Here is a 19,832-nt window from a genome sequence, read left to right on the forward strand (position 1 = left end):
TTTTTACTTTCATATAACACTGCAGCAATAAAACATTTGTATATTAAAAGATCATTTGTACATTTCTTGATCTTGTGATAGACCTTTTTCAGCATATTGGTTATTCAGTAATGGGTCGCATCTTTGTTTATAATAATATAATAATAACACCGTTCCATTGATAATTGTATTTTTCTTTAAAGAACATCAAAAAACACAACAAACTATTTATGTGTATTTTATTAGAACTGGAACAGTATACATTAAAAAATATATTATTTCATTTAAATATAAATATTACAAAAATTTGTTTTGTTGACCTTTTTACTTTCATATAACACTGCAACAATAAAAAAAATAATTTGTACATTTTCTTATTAATGTGACAAACATTTTTCAGCAAATGGGTTGCATCTTTCAAATACAGATTTGCAAAAGTCTTGTGTGAATGTAACCTAAAACAAATGCTTGATTAGATCAAATATATAACAACTAGTAAATAATAACAACATTGGTAATTTTATTTTTCATGAAAGAATATCAAAAACACAACAAACTAATTACATATGTGTATTTTATTAACACTGGAACAGTATGCATCCAAAAATGTGTTTATTTAATTCAAATATAAATATTACAAAAAGCTGTCTTTTGCTGGAATCGAACCCCGGTCTTGGTGAGCACCTGCAATAGAAAACAGTGTAATGTAAATGCGTGATTTTCCCACACGAAGTAACCGGAAAAGGCATCACAAGACATATGCTTAGGAAGAAAAATCTCTGAACGTCACATTTCACCCTTTCTTTTCTTCATTTTTTCCCCCTCTTCTTCCCCTTCTCCCTTTCTTCCTTCCCCCTTTTCTTCCCTTCTTCCCCGCCTTTGTTGGACTATTGTTCCCCAGCTTGAACGCAGCGCCTTAGACCGCTCGGCCATCCTGACATGAAAGCTCACGGTGAGCAGCGTGTTTGGAGCTGCACCGAATGGCAGATGATCCAGAAGCTAGTGCTCCACCACTCACACTGGCCACAGCACATGCCTCGTTGGCGCAGTTAGGCAGCGCGTCAGTCTCATAATCTGAAGGTCGTGAGTTCGAGCCTCACACGGGGCAGAGTGGTGCTTTTTGGCACACAAGAGCGTTTAGGCAAAAGAGCGGGTTTCTTCATACCCTTTTGTGTGATTGTCCATTCCTTCATGAGCAATGCGATGTAAATCCAGTCATTTTGTAGGGCAGATGTTGAATAAATGCAGAAATAGTATTCCTCTCATATTCACCTAAACTGGGGCAGTGTCACTACAATGTTTTGTTCAGTCTGAACATAATTCTTTCATTCTCATGACGTTTCTTGTCAGTAGTGATGTAATGTTTCGCTTGACATGCCATGAATCTCATTCCATGACATTCCATCCCACAGCCCATAAACCCATGACCAGAGGTGTCAAAAGTACTGGCATTCATTACTCAAGTGGAAGTATAGATACTAGGGTTTAAAAATACTTTTGTAGAAGTTAAAGTATCAACTCAAGCTTTTTACTTAAGTAAAAGTGTAAAAGTACTGGGTTTCAAAACTACTTAAAGTATAAAAGTAAAAGTAATGTAAGGAAAATGCCATTAAAGACAAAAGCTAAGGCCACACCACAGGGGCCTATAGTGCTCTACCCCACCTCCTCAAAAAAACATTTTTCTAAAGGCCATAATGACTATAATGTTATATTAAAATGTTAATGTTGAAAAATTTGGGATGCACTGGCTACCTGTTTCAGCCACATATACCCATGCATTTTAGTACAATGGACATATGTGTACTGCTGAGCATGTTTCCTGAAGCGGAAGATATGATGACTAGTTGCCTATGAGTAATGAATAACCTTTATCGGAATTTAAATGTAGGCTACATGTGTGATCAGTGTTGCCAGATTGAGTCGACGCTTTAGAGCCCTACGGGCCCTGACTTTTACACCCCTAACCTCATACCCACTGTCGGCCGCTGACTGCTTGGTTGTCACTTTAAAAAAAATTAACAAACAAACAAATTATCCAAACATTTTTCTAAATTAACTTTATTAAAGAAACTAAACGAAATATAACTATTGGACATTACAAACAAAGCTGAACTATTTTAATGACTGCAGGAGTGTGTTATAAGAAGGATTGTGCAGGGCTCAAAGCAGTGGCGCCTCCAGACATTTTTCATAGGGGTGGCCAGATGGGATCACTTAAAATCTTGGGGTGGCACACCAAAACTAGAAACCATAATTTCAGAATTTTATTCTACTGGTGTAGTAAACCGGCCTGTAGCACGTCACGACACATAATTCCGCGTCGTCTTTTACTAAAAAATATTTTTTGACTTATTTACTTACCAGTAGTCTACGTCTTCTAATGTTAAATTCTTTTGAAATTGTTGACTGACTGGCATGCGCTGACCTGTTGCTGTCTGAGCGCACAAAGACTTATTAATAAGTCTATTAATTTATGAGGCTCTTCAGTTCAAATTATCCAGTACCAAAATAATAATACTCTTTATTTTCCAAGTTCATAAATGATTTTCAAAATGGATTTGGAAAAAAAAACATACACACAAAATGACTTGTTTTAAATATAAAATATATAAAAGTCTTGGGCATGTCAAAGATTAGTAACAACTTTAGCTTTGATGCATTGTTAGTTTTTGTGCAGCATCAGATTTTTCCTCCCTCATTTATTGTTTGTGGCTGTTTTTGCCCCATTGACTTCCATTATAGCCACATTTTTTGATTGGAAAGCAATGACACCATATAATCATGCATTTTTGATTGTTGGTGGTTTTCCCAGTTGGGAAGAGGTAAAATGTGTAATTTTTACAGTTGATAACCAGGTGGCACCATTAACCCTTTAGATAGGCCTGTGCTGAAGAAAAAAAGAAGAAGCTTAGTTTCTGGCATTTGTATAGAATAACTGCATATAAATGAGGGAATAAAAAAATGTAAATCTGATGCTGCACAAAAACTAACAATGCATCAAAGCCAGTGTTGTTACTAATCTTTGACGTCCAAGACTGTGATAAAAGGTCAACAAATATCCAGTCCACAATCATTTTTTATATTGAAAATAAGTTATTTTGTGTGTATGTTTTTTTTTTTCAAATCAGTTTTGAATCCGTTTTTGAAAATAATTTATGAACTTGGCAGTTAAAGAGTGATAAGAGTGACAATGAAACAATGACAGCAGCTCAACAATAAACATGGAATCATGTATGTAAACTTGCAACAGAACACATTTTAAATGATTTTACTTTTGATTATTTTATTTATTTCTGAAGAGCTCTTTAGAAGCCTGTATTGGTGTACTTTAAAGGAATAGTTCACCCAAAAATTAAATTTCTGAGTTTCTTTGGTCTGTTGAACATAAAATAATATATTTTGACGAACGTTTGTAACCAAATGTTTGCTTTGGGGGCAACATTGACTTCCATGGTAGGAATGTGTCTTCATTTGTATTCTACATAAAGAAATGCATACAGGTTTGGAACAACTTGAGGGGGAGGAAATTATGACAGATTTTTTGTGGGTGCACTGTCTCTTTAAGCAGTCATTCTGAACCAGTAACCACTTTACTGACAAATCTGAAATTCAAAAATGTTTAATCCTCTTTATTAATTTACTATTATGACTCTTTATTATGTAATTATTTGTCTCATTTTAATCTAAATATTTTTAAAAATATCAAACTGCTAAATGATAAATTGATAACATTAATAGGCTATAACCTATTAAATTAACCGTTCTAATGTCTAGAAAAAATAAGTCTGCATAGCTCTGATAAAGTATGGAATATTATATTATATTATCCATTAAAAAAACAATAGGCCTACCTTTAGTTCACGGATGTGTCTGTCATCACATGCTTTAAGTCAGACAGCCTGAGACACTGAAATGCTTCTCTGCAAAGGGTGCAGTTTGTCTTAGGTTCATCTTAAGTTACTGGACAGCCCTATATCTGGAAATCCTCTTGCGTTCAAACTGTGGACGCGAGCTCGACATGTTTTTAAAAAACCGCGCAGGTTTCCAGCGCATGTACTCGAGACTCCGTCGCTATGGCAGCAAAGCGCCGCTAAAATGCAATGTTGTGCATCGCGTCCCATATTGGTTTGATACGGGACGCGTCATTTTGCTTATTTTAAAAATTGATTGGACTAGTACCTAGCGTCCCCCCCCAAACCTACGCCATGGCCAGTGGGGTGGCCAGGGGTTCGCCAGGGGTTCACCCCCTGGTGGCGCCACTGGCTCAAAGGTCACCAAAACTGGCAAAATAATGTGATGATATTTTATTGAAGAAGCCACTTTAAGTGCAAACAGTGCCCAATATAAGATATCGGAAAAAGCAAATAATTAACAGGCATTTCACACGTTAAAACACACCACTGCCAAAATGCGTAATTCATTGATACTGTACAATAATTCGCCGACAAAAAAATAACAACAATGCGTTTAGCTTTGCTCTGACAAAACTACAGTACCCTTGTGAAGTTCATGCACTTAGCCCAGTCAAAACTGATTCATCATTGATTCAAACCTCTTTCAGCAGCTGTTGGGGTTGCTAGTTGCAGATGTCCTGAGTGTGTATTATGATGGACAGGATCATGATTATAGTCTTCGAGTCACAGGTGTAATCCACGTTTGAGAGTTGGTTCACTCTACCACTCCTTACTGTAGAAACGGCTTGTGTATATATATATATATATATATATATATATATATATATATATATATATATATATATATATATATATATATATATATATACTGTATGTATGCCACTTTAGCATAGCAATCACTTGAATATACATCTACAACGAGTTATCGCGCTAAAAACCTGGCTGTCACGAATGAGCGCGTCTGCCTGCTGATCGCTGATTGACTGAAAGTGCGTGCTCGTGCGCTGGAACCCGCCCAATCTGGCAACACCGTGTGTGATTTGTGCTTTGAGTCATGTGCAGGCGCGATGTAACCAATAGGGTGTTGGAATGGTATATGTTTACACTTCTCATCCAACTACAATCAAATTCACACTATCGATGATGCGATTTATCTGCATAGTTTTTTTTTTAAACAAGATGAAATGAAAGAGGAGTAACGAGGCTATTTTTAAAAAGTAAGGAGTAGAAAGTACAGATAATTGCTTGAAAATGTAAGGAGTAGAAGTAAAAAGTAGGCAGAAAAATAATTACTCCAGTAAAGTATTGATACCCAAAATTTCTACTTAAGTAAGGTAACGAAGTATTTGTACTTCGTTACTTGACACCTCTGCCCATGACATGTCAATCCAAGAGATTTCCAGGAATTCCTTGCCATGAAATTCTACTGCACCCCCAAAATTTCAGTCCATGACATCACAGTCAAACTCCAAGAATCCCATTGCATCCCTCCAAAGAAACCCCAAACAAAACATGAATACCCTTTCATAAACAAGTTCTCATTCCGGTAAACATCACAACATGTTATTCCATTGAATGCTATTCTATAAAACATGTCCAATTTCATGAAATGTCAGGACATGACATTCCCTGGAAACTGCATGAAAATTCCACAGAATCCCATACATGGCACAAAAGTGTTACTTTAAAGTTCATGCGATGCCGGTGGTCAGAGGTACCGTAGTGTTCCATTGGCTCTGAAATGAACTGAATTGCAGTGCTTCGTCAATATTAGCGTGTTACTGGGTCAACTTGCCAGAGGGTTAAAGAGTCTACCTGGAGCCCGCAACCAAAGGTTAGGTCTGTCAGAAGTGGGATTCGAACCCACGCCTCCAGAGGAGACTGCGACCTGAACACAGCGCCTTAGACCGCTCGGCCATCGTGACATGACAGTGCACGGTGAGCAGCGTGTTTGGAGCTGCACCGAATGGCAGATGATCCAGAAGCTAGTGCTCCACCACTCACACTGCCAACAGCACACGCCTCGTTGGCACAGTTAGGCAGGGCGTCAGTCTCATATTCTGAAGGTTGTGAGTTCGAGCCTCACACGGGGCAGAGTGGTGCTTTTTGGCACACAAGAGCGTTTAGGCAAAAGAGCGGGTTTCTTCATACCCTTTTGTGTGATTGTCCATTCCTTCATGAGCAATGCGATTGAAATCCAGTCATTTTGTGGGGCAGATGTTGAATAAATGCAGTAATAGTATTCCTCTCATATTCACCTAAAATGGGGCAGTGTCACTACAATGTTTTGTTCAGGTTGAACATAACTCTTTCATTCTCATGATGTTTCTTGTCAGTAGTGATGTAATGTTTCGCTTGACATTTCATGAATCTCATTCCATGACATTCCATCCCACAGCCCATAAACCCATGACATGTCATTCCAAGAGATTTCCAGGAATTCCTTGCCATGAAATTCTACTGCACCCCCAAAATTTCAGTCCATGACATCACAGTCAAACTCCAAGAATCCCATTGCATCCCTCCAAAGAAACCCCAAACAAAACATGAATACCCTTTCATAAACAAGTTCTCATTCCGGTAAACATCGCAACATGGTATTCCATTGAATGCTATTCTATAAAACATGTCCAATTTCATGAAATGTCAGGACATGACATTCCCTGGAAACTGCATGGAAATTCCACAGAATCCCATACATGGCACAAAAGTGTTACTTTAAAGTTCATACGATGCCGGTGGTCAGAGGTACCGTAGTGTTCCATTGGCTCTGACATGAACTGAAATGCAGTGCTTCGTAAATATTAGTGTGTTACTGGGTCAACTTGCCAGAGGGTTAAAGACTCTACCTGGAGCCCGCAACCAAAGGTTAGATCTGTCAGAAGTGGGATTCGAACCAACGCCTCCAGGGGAGACTGCAACCTGAACGCAGCGCCTTAGACCGCTCGGCCATCCTGACATGACAGCTCACGGTGAGCAGCGTGTTTGGAGCTGCTCCGAATGGCAGATGATCCAGAAGCTAGTGCTCCACCACTCACACTGACCACAGCACATGCCTCGTTGGCGCAGTTAGGCAGCGCGTCAGTCTCATAATCTGAAGGTCGTGAGGTCGAGCCTCACACGGGGCAGAGTGGTGCTTTTTGGCACACAAGAGCGTTTAGGCAAAAGAGCGGGTTTCTTCATACCCTTTTGTGTAATTGTCCATTCCTTCATGAGCAATGCGATTGAAATCCAGTCATTTTGTGGGGCAGATGTTGAATAAATGCAGTAATAGTATTCATCTCATATTCACCTAAAATGGGGCAGTGTCACTACAATGTTTTGTTCAGGTTGAACATAACTCTTTCATTCTCATGATGTTTCTTGTCAGTAGTGATGTAATGTTTCGCTTGACATTTCATGAATCTCATTCCATGACATTCCATCCCACAGCCCATAAACCCATGACATGTCATTCCAAGAGATTTCCAGGAATTCCTTGCCATGAAATTCTACTGCACCCCCAAAATTTCAGTCCATGACATCACAGTCAAACTCCAAGAATCCCATTGCATCCCTCCAAAGAAACCCCAAACAAAACATGAATACCCTTTCATAAACAAGTTCTCATTCCGGTAAACATCGCAACATGGTATTCCATTGAATGCTATTCTATAAAACATGTCCAATTTCATGAAATGTCAGGACATGACATTCCCTGGAAACTGCATGGAAATTCCACAGAATCCCATACATGGCACAAAAGTGTTACTTTAAAGTTCATACGATGCCGGTGGTCAGAGGTACCGTAGTGTTCCATTGGCTCTGACATGAACTGAAATGCAGTGCTTCGTAAATATTAGTGTGTTACTGGGTCAACTTGCCAGAGGGTTAAAGACTCTACCTGGAGCTCGCAACCAAAGGTTAGATCTGTCAGAAGTGGGATTCGAACCCACGCCTCCAGGGGAGACTGCAACCTGAACGCAGCGCCTTAGACCGCTCGGCCATCCTGACATGACAGCGCACGGTGAGCAGCGTGTTTGGAGCTGCACCGAATGGCAGATGATCCAGAAGCTAGTGCTCCACCACTCACACTGGCCACAGCACACGCCTCGTTTGCGCAGTTAGGCAGCGCGTCAGTCTCATAATCTGAAGGTCGTGAGTTTGAGCCTCACACGGGGCAGAGTGGTGCTTTTTGGCACACAAGAGCGTTTAGGCAAAAGAGCGGGTTTCTTCATACCCTTTTGTGTGATTGTCCATTCCTTCATGAGCAATGCGATTGAAATCCAGTCATTTTGTGGGGCAGATGTTGAATAAATGCAGCAATAGTATTCCTCTCATATTCACCTAAAATGGGGCAGTGTCACTACAATGTTTTGTTCAGGTTGAACATAATTCTTTCATTCTCATGATGTTTCTTGTCAGTAGTGATGTAATGTTTCGCTTGACATTTCATGAATCTCATTCCATGACATTCCATCCCACAGCCCATAAACCCATGACATGTCATTCCAAGAGATTTCCAGGAATTCCTTGCCATGAAATTCTACTGCACCCCCAAAATTTCAGTCCATGACATCACAGTCAAACTCCAAGAATCCCATTGCATCCCTCCAAAGAAACCCCAAACAAAACATGAATACCCTTTCATAAACAAGTTCTCATTCCGGTAAACATCGCAACATGGTATTCCATTGAATGCTATTCTATAAAACATGTCCAATTTCATGAAATGTCAGGACATGACATTCCCTGGAAACTGCATGGAAATTCCACAGAATCCCATACATGGCACAAAAGTGTTACTTTAAAGTTCATACGATGCCGGTGGTCAGAGGTACCGTAGTGTTCCATTGGCTCTGACATGAACTGAAATGCAGTGCTTCGTCAATATTAGTGTGTTACTGGGTCAACTTGCCAGATGGTTAAAGACTCTACCTGGAGCCCGCAAACAAAGGTTAGGTCTGTCAGAAGTGGGCTTCGAACCCACGCCTCCAGGGGAGACTGCGACCTGAACACAGCGCCTTAGACCGCTCGGCCATCCTGACATGACAGCTCACGGTGAGCAGCGTGTTTGGAGCTGCACCGAATGGCAGATGATCCAGAAGCTAGTGCTCCACCACTCACACTGACAACAGCACACGCCTCGTTGGCGCAGTTAGGCAGGGCGTCAGTCTCATAATCTGAAGATTTTGAGTTCGAGCCTCACACGGGGCAGAGTGGTGCTTTTTGGCACACAAGAGCGTTTAGGCAAAAGAGCGGGTTTCTTCATACCCTTTTGTGTGATTGTCCATTCCTTCATGAGCAATGCGATTGAAATCCAGTCATTTTGTGGGGCAGATGTTGAATAAATGCAGCAATAGTATTCCTCTCATATTCACCTAAAATGGGGCAGTGTCACTACAATGTTTTGTTCAGGTTGAACATAATTCTTTCATTCTCATGATGTTTCTTGTCAGTAGTGATGTAATGTTTTGCTTGACATTTCATGAATCTCATTCCATGACATTCCATCCCACAGCCCATAAACCCATGACATGTCATTCCAAGAGATTTCCAGGAATTCCTTGCCATGAAATTCTACTGCACCCCCAAAATTTCAGTCCATGACATCACAGTCAAACTCCAAGAATCCCATTGCATCCCTCCAAAGAAACCCCAAACAAAACATGAATACCCTTTCATAAACAAGTTCTCATTCCGGTAAACATCGCAACATGGTATTCCATTGAATGCTATTCTATAAAACATGTCCAATTTCATGAAATGTCAGGACATGACATTCCCTGGAAACTGCATGGAAATTCCACAGAATCCCATACATGGCACAAAAGTGTTACTTTAAAGTTCATACGATGCCGGTGGTCAGAGGTACCGTAGTGTTCCATTGGCTCTGACATGAACTGAAATGCAGTGCTTCGTCAATATTAGTGTGTTACTGGGTCAACTTGCCAGAGGGTTAAAGACTCTACCTGGAGCCCGCAACCAAAGGTTAAGTCTGTCAGAAGTGGGATTCGAACCCACGCCTCCAGGGGAGACTGCGACCTGAACGCAGCGCCTTAGACCGCTCGGCCATCCTGACATGAAAGCTCACGGTGAGCAGCGTGTTTGGAGCTGCACCGAATGGCAGATGATCCAGAAGCTCGTGCTCCACCACTCACACTGGCCACAGCACATGCCTCGTTGGCGCAGTTAGGCAGCGCGTCAGTCTCATAATCTGAAGGTCGTGAGTTCGAGCCTCACACGGGGCAGGGTTGTGCATTTTTAGCACACAAGAGCGTTTAGGCAAAAGAGCGGGTTTCTTCATACCCTTTTGTGTGATTGTCCATTCCTTCATGAGCAATGCGATTGAATTCCAGTCATTTTGTAGGGCAGATGTTGAATAAATGCAGTAATAGTATTCCTCTCATATTCACCTAAAATGGGGCAGTGTCACTACAATGTTTTGTTCAGTCTGAACATAATTCTTTCATTCTCATGACGTTTCTTGTCAGTAGTGATGTAATGTTTCGCTTGACATGCCATGAATCTCATTCCATGACATTCCATCCCACAGCCCATAAACCCATGACATGTCATTCCAAGAGATTTCCAGGAATTCCTTGCAATGAAATTCTACTGCACCCCCAAAATTTCAGTCCATGACATCACAGTCAAACTCCAAGAATCCCATTGCATCCCTCCAAAGAAACCCCAAACAAAACATGAATACCCTTTCATAAACAAGTTCTCATTCCGGTAAACATCACAACATGGTATTCCATTGAATGCTATTCTATAAAACATGTCCAATTTCATGAAATGTCAGGACATGACATTCCCTGGAAACTGCATGGAAATTCCACAGAATCCCATACATGGCACAAAAGTGTTACTTTAAAGTTCATACGATGCCGGTGGTCAGAGGTACCGTAGTGTTCCATTGGCTCTGACATGAACTGAAATGCAGTGCTTCGTCAATATTAGTGTGTTACTGGGTCAACTTGCCAGAGGGTTAAAGACTCTACCTGGAGCCCGCAACCAAAGGTTAGGTCTGTCAGAAGTGGGATTCGAACCCACGCCTCCAGGGGAGACTGCGACCTTGACGCAGCGCCTTAGACCGCTCGGCCATCCTGACATGAAAGCTCACGGTGAGCAGCGTGTTTGGAGCTGCACCGAATGGCAGATGATCCAGAAGCTAGTGCTCCACCACTCACACTGGCCACAGCACATGCCTCGTTGGCGCAGTTAGGCAGCGCGTCAGTCTCATAATCTGAAGGTCGTGAGTTCGAGCCTCACACGGGGCAGAGTGGTGCTTTTTGGCACACAAGAGCGTTTAGGCAAAAGAGCGGGTTTCTTCATACCCTTTTGTGTGATTGTCCATTCCTTCATGAGCAATGCGATTGAAATCCAGTCATTTTGTAGGGCAGATGTTGAATAAATGCAGAAATAGTATTCCTCTCATATTCACCTAAACTGGGGCAGTGTCACTACAATGTTTTGTTCAGTCTGAACATAATTCTTTCATTCTCATGACGTTTCTTGTCAGTAGTGATGTAATGTTTCGCTTGACATGCCATGAATCTCATTCCATGACATTCCATCCCACAGCCCATAAACCCATGACATGTCATTCCAAGAGATTTCCAGGAATTCCTTGCCATGAAATTCTACTGCACCCCCAAAATTTCAGTCCATGACATCACAGTCAAACTCCAAGAATCCCATTGCATCCCTCCAAAGAAACCCCAAACAAAACATGAATACCCTTTCATAAACAAGTTCTCATTCCGGTAAACATCACAACATGTTATTCCATTGAATGCTATTCTATAAAACATGTCCAATTTCATGAAATGTCAGGACATGACATTCCCTGGAAACTGCATGAAAATTCCACAGAATCCAATACATGGCACAAAAGTGTTACTTTAAAGTTCATGCGATGCCGGTGGTCAGAGGTACCGTAGTGTTCCATTGGCTCTGACATGAACTGAAATGCAGTGCTTCGTCAATATTAGTGTGTTACTGGGTCAACTTGCCAGATGGTTAAAGACTCTACCTGGAGCCCGCAACCAAAGGTTAGGTCTGTCAGAAGTGGGATTCGAACCCACGCCTCCAGGGGAGACTGCGACCTGAACGCAGCGCCTTAGACCGCTCGGCCATCCTGACATGACAGCTCACGGTGAGCAGCGTGTTTGGAGCTGCACCGAATGGCAGATGATCCAGAAGCTAGTGCTCCACCACTCACACTGGCCACAGCACATGCCTCGTTGGCGCAGTTAGGCAGCGCGTCAGTCTCATAATCTGAAGGTCGTGAGTTCGAGCCTCACACGGGGCAGAGTGGTGCTTTTTGGCACACAAGAGCGTTTAGGCAAAAGAGCGGGTTTCTTCATACCCTTTTGTGTGATTGTCCATTCCTTCATGAGCAATGCGATTGAAATCCAGTCATTTTGTGGGGCAGATGTTGAATAAATGCAGAAATAGTATTCCTCTCATATTCACCTAAACTGGGGCAGTGTCACTACAATGTTTTGTTCAGTCTGAACATAATTATTTCATTCTCATGACGTTTCTTGTCAGTAGTGATGTAATGTTTCGCTTGACATGCCATGAATCTCATTCCATGACATTCCATCCCACAGCCCATAAACCCATGACATGTCATTCCAAGAGATTTCCAGGAATTCCTTGCCATGAAATTCTACTGCACCCCCAAAATTTCAGTCCATGACATCACAGTCAAACTCCAAGAATCCCATTGCATCCCTCCAAAGAAACCCCAAACAAAACATGAATACCCTTTCATAAACAAGTTCTCATTCCGGTAAACATCACAACATGTTATTCCATTGAATGCTATTCTATAAAACATGTCCAATTTCATGAAATGTCAGGACATGACATTCCCTGGAAACTGCATGAAAATTCCACAGAATCCCATACATGGCACAAAAGTGTTACTTTAAAGTTCATGCGATGCCGGTGGTCAGAGGTACCGTAGTGTTCCATTGGCTCTGACATGAACTGAATTGCAGTGCTTCGTCAATATTAGCGTGTTACTGGGTCAACTTGCCAGAGGGTTAAAGAGTCTACCTGGAGCCCGCAACCAAAGGTTAGGTCTGTCAGAAGTGGGATTCGAACCCACGCCTCCAGGGGAGACTGCGACCTGAACGCAGCGCCTTAGACCGCTCGGCCATCCTGACATGACAGTGCATGGTGAGCAGCGTGTTTGGAGCTGCACCGAATGGCAGATGATCCAGAAGCTAGTGCTCCACCACTCACACTGGCCACAGCACATGCCTCGTTGGCGCAGTTAGGCAGCGCGTCAGTCTCATAATCTGAAGGTCGTGAGTTCGAGCCTCACACGGGGCAGTGTTGTGCTTTTTAGCACACAAGAGCGTTTAGGCAAAAGAGCGGGTTTCTTCATACCCTTTTGTGTGATTGTCCATTCCTTCATGAGCAATGCGATTGAATTCCAGTCATTTTGTAGGGCAGATGTTGAATAAATGCAGTAATAGTATTCCTCTCATATTCACCTAAAATGGGGCAGTGTCACTAATGTTTTGTTCAGTCTGAACATAATTCTTTCATTCTCATGACGTTTCTTGTCAGTAGTGATGTAATGTTTCGCTTGACATGCCATGAATCTCATTCCATGACATTCCATCCCACAGCCCATAAACCCATGACATGTCATTCCAAGAGATTTCCAGGAATTCCTTGCAATGAAATTCTACTGCACCCCCAAAATTTCAGTCCATGACATCACAGTCAAACTCCAAGAATCCCATTGCATCCCTCCAAAGAAACCCCAAACAAAACATGAATACCCTTTCATAAACAAGTTCTCATTCCGGTAAACATCACAACATGGTATTCCATTGAATGCTATTCTATAAAACATGTCAAATTTCATGAAATGTCAGGACATGACATTCCCTGGAAACTGCATGGAAATTCCACAGAATCCCATACATGGCACAAAAGTGTTACTTTAAAGTTCATACGATGCCGGTGGTCAGAGGTACCGTAGTGTTCCATTGGCTCTGACATGAACTGAAATGCAGTGCTTCGTCAATATTAGTGTGTTACTGGGTCAACTTGCCAGAGGGTTAAAGACTCTACCTGGAGCCCGCAACCAAAGGTTAGGTCTGTCAGAAGTGGGATTCGAACCCACGCCTCCAGGGGAGACTGCGACCTGAACGCAGCGCCTTAGACCGCTCGGCCATCCTGACATGAAAGCTCACGGTGAGCAGCGTGTTTGGAGCTGCACCGAATGGCAGATGATCCAGAAGCTAGTGCTCCACCACTCACACTGGCCACAGCACATGCCTCGTTGGCGCAGTTAGGCAGCGCGTCAGTCTCATAATCTGAAGGTCGTGAGTTCGAGCCTCACACGGGGCAGAGTGGTGCTTTTTGGCACACAAGAGCGTTTAGGCAAAAGAGCGGGTTTCTTCATACCCTTTTGTGTGATTGTCCATTCCTTCATGAGCAATGCGATTGAAATCCAGTCATTTTGTAGGGCAGATGTTGAATAAATGCAGAAATAGTATTCCTCTCATATTCACCTAAACTGGGGCAGTGTCACTACAATGTTTTGTTCAGTCTGAACATAATTCTTTCATTCTCATGACGTTTCTTGTCAGTAGTGATGTAATGTTTCGCTTGACATGCCATGAATCTCATTCCATGACATTCCATCCCACAGCCCATAAACCCATGACATGTCATTCCAAGAGATTTCCAGGAATTCCTTGCCATGAAATTCTACTGCACCCCCAAAATTTCAGTCCATGACATCACAGTCAAACTCCAAGAATCCCATTGCATCCCTCCAAAGAAACCCCAAACAAAACATGAATACCCTTTCATAAACAAGTTCTCATTCCGGTAAACATCACAACATGTTATTCCATTGAATGCTATTCTATAAAACATGTCCAATTTCATGAAATGTCAGGACATGACATTCCCTGGAAACTGCATGAAAATTCCACAGAATCCCATACATGGCACAAAAGTGTTACTTTAAAGTTCATGCGATGCCGGTGGTCAGAAGTACCGTAGTGTTCCATTGGCTCTGACATGAACTGAATTGCAGTGCTTCGTCAATATTAGCGTGTTACTGGGTCAACTTGCCAGAGGGTTAAAGAGTCTACCTGGAGCCCGCAACCAAAGGTCTGGTCTGTCAGAAGTGGGATTCGAACCCACGCATCCAGGGGAGACTGCGACCTGAACGCAGCGCCTCAGACCGCTCGGCCATTCTAACATGACAGCGCACGGTGAGCAGCGTGTTTGGAGCTGCACCGAATGGCAGATGATCCAGAAGCTAGTGCTCCACCACTCACACTGGCCACAGCACATGCCCTCTGGCGCAGTTAGGCAGCGCGTCAGTCTCATTATCTGAAGGTCGTGAGTTCGAGCCTCACACGGGGCAGAGTTGTGCTTTTTAGCGCAAAAGAGCGTTTAGGCAAAAGAGCGGGTTTCTTCATACCCTTTTGTGTGATTGTCCATTCCTTCATGAGCAATGCGATTGAAATCCAGTCATTTTGTAGGGCAGATGTTGAATAAATGCAGAAATAGTATTCCTCTCATATTCACCTAAACTGGGGCAGTGTCACTACAATGTTTTGTTCAGTCTGAACATAATTCTTTCATTCTCATGACGTTTCTTGTCAGTAGTGATGTAATGTTTCGCTTGACATGCCATGAATCTCATTCCATGACATTCCATCCCACAGCCCATAAACCCATGACATGTCATTCCAAGAGATTTCCAGGAATTCCTTGCCATGAAATTCTACTGCACCCCCAAAATTTCAGTCCATGACATCACAGTCAAACTCCAAGAATCCCATTGCATCCCTCCAAAGAAACCCCAAACAAAACATGAATACCCTTTCATAAACAAGTTCTCATTCCGGTAAACATCACAACATGTTATTCCATTGAATGCTATTCTATAAAACATGTCCAATTTCATGAAATGTCAGGACATGACATTCCCTGGAAACTGCATGAAAATTCCACAGAATCCCATACATGGCACAAAAGTGTTAATTTAAAGTTCATGCGATGCCGGTGGTCAGAGGTACCGTAGTGTTCCATTGGCTCTGACATGAACTGAATTGCAGTGCTTCGTCAATATTAGCGTGTTACTGGGTCAACTTGCCAGAGGGTTAAAGAGTCTACCTGGAGCCCGCAACCAAAGGTTAGGTCTGTCAGAAGTGGGATTCGAACCCACGCCTCCAGGGGAGACTGCGACCTGAACGCAGCGCCTTAGACCGCTCGGCCATCCTGACATGACAGCGCATGGTGAGCAGCGTGTTTGGAGCTGCACCGAATGGCAGATGATCCAGAAGCTAGTGCTCCACCACTCACACTGGCCACAGCACATGCCTCGTTGGCGCAGTTAGGCAGCGCGTCAGTCTCATAATCTGAAGGTCGTGAGTTCGAGCCTCACACGGGGCAGTGTTGTGCTTTTTAGCACACAAGAGCGTTTAGGCAAAAGAGCGGGTTTCTTCATACCCTTTTGTGTGATTGTCCATTCCTTCATGAGCAATGCGATTGAATTCCAGTCATTTTGTAGGGCAGATGTTGAATAAATGCAGTAATAGTATTCCTCTCATATTCACCTAAAATGGGGCAGTGTCACTAATGTTTTGTTCAGTCTGAACATAATTCTTTCATTCTCATGACGTTTCTTGTCAGTAGTGATGTAATGTTTCGCTTGACATGCCATGAATCTCATTCCATGACATTCCATCCCACAGCCCATAAACCCATGACATGTCATTCCAAGAGATTTCCAGGAATTCCTTGCAATGAAATTCTACTGCACCCCCAAAATTTCAGTCCATGACATCACAGTCAAACTCCAAGAATCCCATTGCATCCCTCCAAAGAAACCCCAAACAAAACACGAATACCCTTTCATAAACAAGTTCTCATTCCGGTAAACATCACAACATGGTATTCCATTGAATGCTATTCTATAAAACATGTCCAATTTCATGAAATGTCAGGACATGACATTCCCTGGAAACTGCATGGAAATTCCACAGAATCCCATACATGGCACAAAAGTGTTACTTTAAAGTTCATACGATGCCGGTGGTCAGAGGTACCGTAGTGTTCCATTGGCTCTGACATGAACTGAAATGCAGTGCTTCGTCAATATTAGTGTGTTACTGGGTCAACTTGCCAGAGGGTTAAAGACTCTACCTGGAGCCCGCAACCAAAGGTTAGGTCTGTCAGAAGTGGGATTCGAACCCACGCCTCCAGGGGAGACTGCGACCTGAACGCAGCGCCTTAGACCGCTCGGCCATCCTGACATGAAAGCTCACGGTGAGCAGCGTGTTTGGAGCTGCACCGAATGGCAGATGATCCAGAAGCTAGTGCTCCACCACTCACACTGGCCACAGCACATGCCTCGTTGGCGCAGTTAGGCAGCGCGTCAGTCTCATAATCTGAAGGTCGTGAGTTCGAGCCTCACACGGGGCAGAGTGGTGCTTTTTGGCACACAAGAGCGTTTAGGCAAAAGAGCGGGTTTCTTCATACCCTTTTGTGTGATTGTCCATTCCTTCATGAGCAATGCGATTGAAATCCAGTCATTTTGTAGGGCAGATGTTGAATAAATGCAGAAATAGTATTCCTCTCATATTAACCTAAACTGGGGCAGTGTCACTACAATGTTTTGTTCAGTCGGAACATAATTCTTTCATTCTCATGACGTTTCTTGTCAGTAGTGATGTAATGTTTCGCTTGACATGCCATGAATCTCATTCCATGACATTCCATCCCACAGCCCATAAACCCATGACATGTCATTCCAAGAGATTTCCAGGAATTCCTTGCCATGAAATTCTACTGCACCCCCAAAATTTCAGTCCATGACATCACAGTCAAACTCCAAGAATCCCATTGCATCCCTCCAAAGAAACCCCAAACAAAACATGAATACCCTTTCATAAACAAGTTCTCATTCCGGTAAACATCACAACATGTTATTCCATTGAATGCTATTCTATAAAACATGTCCAATTTCATGAAATGTCAGGACATGACATTCCCTGGAAACTGCATGAAAATTCCACAGAATCCCATACATGGCACAAAAGTGTTACTTTAAAGTTCATGCGATGCCGGTGGTCAGAGGTACCGTAGTGTTCCATTGGCTCTGACATGAACTGAATTGCAGTGCTTCGTCAATATTAGCGTGTTACTGGGTCAACTTGCCAGAGGGTTAAAGAGTCTACCTGGAGCCCGCAACCAAAGGTCTGGTCTGTCAGAAGTGGGATTCGAACCCACGCATCCAGGGGAGACTGCGACCTGAACGCAGCGCCTCAGATCGCTCGGCCATTCTAACATGACAGCGCACGGTGAGCAGCGTGTTTGGAGCTGCACCGAATGGCAGATGATCCAGAAGCTAGTGCTCCACCACTCACACTGGCCACAGCACATGCCCTCTGGCGCAGTTAGGCAGCGCGTCAGTCTCATTATCTGAAGGTCGTGAGTTCGAGCCTCACACGGGGCAGAGTTGTGCTTTTTAGCGCAAAAGAGCGTTTAGGCAAAAGAGCGGGTTTCTTCATACCTTTTTGTGTGATTGTCCATTCCTTCATGAGCAATGCGATTGAAATCCAGTCATTTTGTAGGGCAGATGTTGAATAAATGCAGAAATAGTATTCCTCTCATATTCACCTAAACTGGGGCAGTGTCACTACAATGTTTTGTTCAGTCTGAACATAATTCTTTCATTCTCATGACGTTTCTTGTCAGTAGTGATGTAATGTTTCGCTTGACATGCCATGAATCTCATTCCATGACATTCCATCCCACAGCCCATAAACCCATGACATGTCATTCCAAGAGATTTCCAGGAATTCCTTGCCATGAAATTCTACTGCACCCCCAAAATTTCAGTCCATGACATCACAGTCAAACTCCAAGAATCCCATTGCATCCCTCCAAAGAAACCCCAAACAAAACATGAATACCCTTTCATAAACAAGTTCTCATTCCGGTAAACATCACAACATGTTATTCCATTGAATGCTATTCTATAAAACATGTCCAATTTCATGAAATGTCAGGACATGACATTCCCTGGAAACTGCATGAAAATTCCACAGAATCCCATACATGGCACAAAAGTGTTAATTTAAAGTTCATGCGATGCCGGTGGTCAGAGGTACCGTAGTGTTCCATTGGCTCTGACATGAACTGAATTGCAGTGCTTCGTCAATATTAGCGTGTTACTGGGTCAACTTGCCAGAGGGTTAAAGAGTCTACCTGGAGCCCGCAACCAAAGGTTAGGTCTGTCAGAAGTGGGATTCGAACCCACGCCTCCAGGGGAGACTGCGACCTGAACGCAGCGCCTTAGACCGCTCGGCCATCCTGACATGACAGCGCATGGTGAGCAGCGTGTTTGGAGCTGCACCGAATGGCAGATGATCCAGAAGCTAGTGCTCCACCACTCACACTGGCCACAGCACATGCCTCGTTGGCGCAGTTAGGCAGCGCGTCAGTCTCATAATCTGAAGGTCGTGAGTTCGAGCCTCACACGGGGCAGTGTTGTGCTTTTTAGCACACAAGAGCGTTTAGGCAAAAGAGCGGGTTTCTTCATACCCTTTTGTGTGATTGTCCATTCCTTCATGAGCAATGCGATTGAATTCCAGTCATTTTGTAGGGCAGATGTTGAATAAATGCAGTAATAGTATTCCTCTCATATTCACCTAAAATGGGGCAGTGTCACTAATGTTTTGTTCAGTCTGAACATAATTCTTTCATTCTCATGACGTTTCTTGTCAGTAGTGATGTAATGTTTCGCTTGACATGCCATGAATCTCATTCCATGACATTCCATCCCACAGCCCATAAACCCATGACATGTCATTCCAAGAGATTTCCAGGAATTCCTTGCAATGAAATTCTACTGCACCCCCAAAATTTCAGTCCATGACATCACAGTCAAACTCC

At 42.9% G+C, this 19,832-nt stretch overlaps 20 non-coding genes across 20 annotated transcripts; 9 read left to right on the forward strand and 11 right to left on the reverse strand.

The window, feature by feature from the left end:
• Positions 1–1,013: 1,013 nt before the first annotated feature.
• trnam-cau (transfer RNA methionine (anticodon CAU)) lies at positions 1,014–1,087 on the forward strand. The gene has a single exon. It is a non-coding gene; the product is annotated as a tRNA-Met (tRNA).
• A 4,648-nt stretch (positions 1,088–5,735) lies between these two features.
• On the reverse strand, positions 5,736–5,818 carry trnal-cag (transfer RNA leucine (anticodon CAG)). Its single transcript has one exon. It is a non-coding gene; the product is annotated as a tRNA-Leu (tRNA).
• Positions 5,819–7,803: 1,985 nt separating this feature from the next.
• On the reverse strand, positions 7,804–7,886 carry trnal-cag (transfer RNA leucine (anticodon CAG)). Its single transcript has one exon. It is a non-coding gene; the product is annotated as a tRNA-Leu (tRNA).
• Positions 7,887–8,837: 951 nt separating this feature from the next.
• Positions 8,838–8,920, reverse strand: trnal-cag (transfer RNA leucine (anticodon CAG)). Its single transcript has one exon. It is a non-coding gene; the product is annotated as a tRNA-Leu (tRNA).
• A 951-nt stretch (positions 8,921–9,871) lies between these two features.
• trnal-cag (transfer RNA leucine (anticodon CAG)) lies at positions 9,872–9,954 on the reverse strand. Its single transcript has one exon. It is a non-coding gene; the product is annotated as a tRNA-Leu (tRNA).
• A 95-nt stretch (positions 9,955–10,049) lies between these two features.
• trnam-cau (transfer RNA methionine (anticodon CAU)) lies at positions 10,050–10,123 on the forward strand. The gene has a single exon. It is a non-coding gene; the product is annotated as a tRNA-Met (tRNA).
• A 783-nt stretch (positions 10,124–10,906) lies between these two features.
• On the reverse strand, positions 10,907–10,989 carry trnal-aag (transfer RNA leucine (anticodon AAG)). Its single transcript has one exon. It is a non-coding gene; the product is annotated as a tRNA-Leu (tRNA).
• A 95-nt stretch (positions 10,990–11,084) lies between these two features.
• Positions 11,085–11,158, forward strand: trnam-cau (transfer RNA methionine (anticodon CAU)). The gene has a single exon. It is a non-coding gene; the product is annotated as a tRNA-Met (tRNA).
• A 782-nt stretch (positions 11,159–11,940) lies between these two features.
• On the reverse strand, positions 11,941–12,023 carry trnal-cag (transfer RNA leucine (anticodon CAG)). The gene has a single exon. It is a non-coding gene; the product is annotated as a tRNA-Leu (tRNA).
• A 95-nt stretch (positions 12,024–12,118) lies between these two features.
• trnam-cau (transfer RNA methionine (anticodon CAU)) lies at positions 12,119–12,192 on the forward strand. The gene has a single exon. It is a non-coding gene; the product is annotated as a tRNA-Met (tRNA).
• Positions 12,193–12,974: 782 nt separating this feature from the next.
• trnal-cag (transfer RNA leucine (anticodon CAG)) lies at positions 12,975–13,057 on the reverse strand. The gene has a single exon. It is a non-coding gene; the product is annotated as a tRNA-Leu (tRNA).
• Positions 13,058–13,152: 95 nt separating this feature from the next.
• Positions 13,153–13,226, forward strand: trnam-cau (transfer RNA methionine (anticodon CAU)). The gene has a single exon. It is a non-coding gene; the product is annotated as a tRNA-Met (tRNA).
• Positions 13,227–14,006: 780 nt separating this feature from the next.
• Positions 14,007–14,089, reverse strand: trnal-cag (transfer RNA leucine (anticodon CAG)). Its single transcript has one exon. It is a non-coding gene; the product is annotated as a tRNA-Leu (tRNA).
• Positions 14,090–14,184: 95 nt separating this feature from the next.
• On the forward strand, positions 14,185–14,258 carry trnam-cau (transfer RNA methionine (anticodon CAU)). The gene has a single exon. It is a non-coding gene; the product is annotated as a tRNA-Met (tRNA).
• A 1,815-nt stretch (positions 14,259–16,073) lies between these two features.
• trnal-cag (transfer RNA leucine (anticodon CAG)) lies at positions 16,074–16,156 on the reverse strand. Its single transcript has one exon. It is a non-coding gene; the product is annotated as a tRNA-Leu (tRNA).
• Positions 16,157–16,251: 95 nt separating this feature from the next.
• Positions 16,252–16,325, forward strand: trnam-cau (transfer RNA methionine (anticodon CAU)). The gene has a single exon. It is a non-coding gene; the product is annotated as a tRNA-Met (tRNA).
• A 780-nt stretch (positions 16,326–17,105) lies between these two features.
• trnal-cag (transfer RNA leucine (anticodon CAG)) lies at positions 17,106–17,188 on the reverse strand. Its single transcript has one exon. It is a non-coding gene; the product is annotated as a tRNA-Leu (tRNA).
• Positions 17,189–17,283: 95 nt separating this feature from the next.
• Positions 17,284–17,357, forward strand: trnam-cau (transfer RNA methionine (anticodon CAU)). Its single transcript has one exon. It is a non-coding gene; the product is annotated as a tRNA-Met (tRNA).
• Positions 17,358–19,172: 1,815 nt separating this feature from the next.
• trnal-cag (transfer RNA leucine (anticodon CAG)) lies at positions 19,173–19,255 on the reverse strand. The gene has a single exon. It is a non-coding gene; the product is annotated as a tRNA-Leu (tRNA).
• A 95-nt stretch (positions 19,256–19,350) lies between these two features.
• Positions 19,351–19,424, forward strand: trnam-cau (transfer RNA methionine (anticodon CAU)). The gene has a single exon. It is a non-coding gene; the product is annotated as a tRNA-Met (tRNA).
• Positions 19,425–19,832: the final 408 nt, after the last annotated feature.

The sequence above is a fragment of the Pseudorasbora parva genome, chromosome 20, assembly GCF_024679245.1.
Source record: "Pseudorasbora parva isolate DD20220531a chromosome 20, ASM2467924v1, whole genome shotgun sequence".
Lineage (NCBI taxonomy): Eukaryota > Metazoa > Chordata > Actinopteri > Cypriniformes > Gobionidae > Pseudorasbora > Pseudorasbora parva.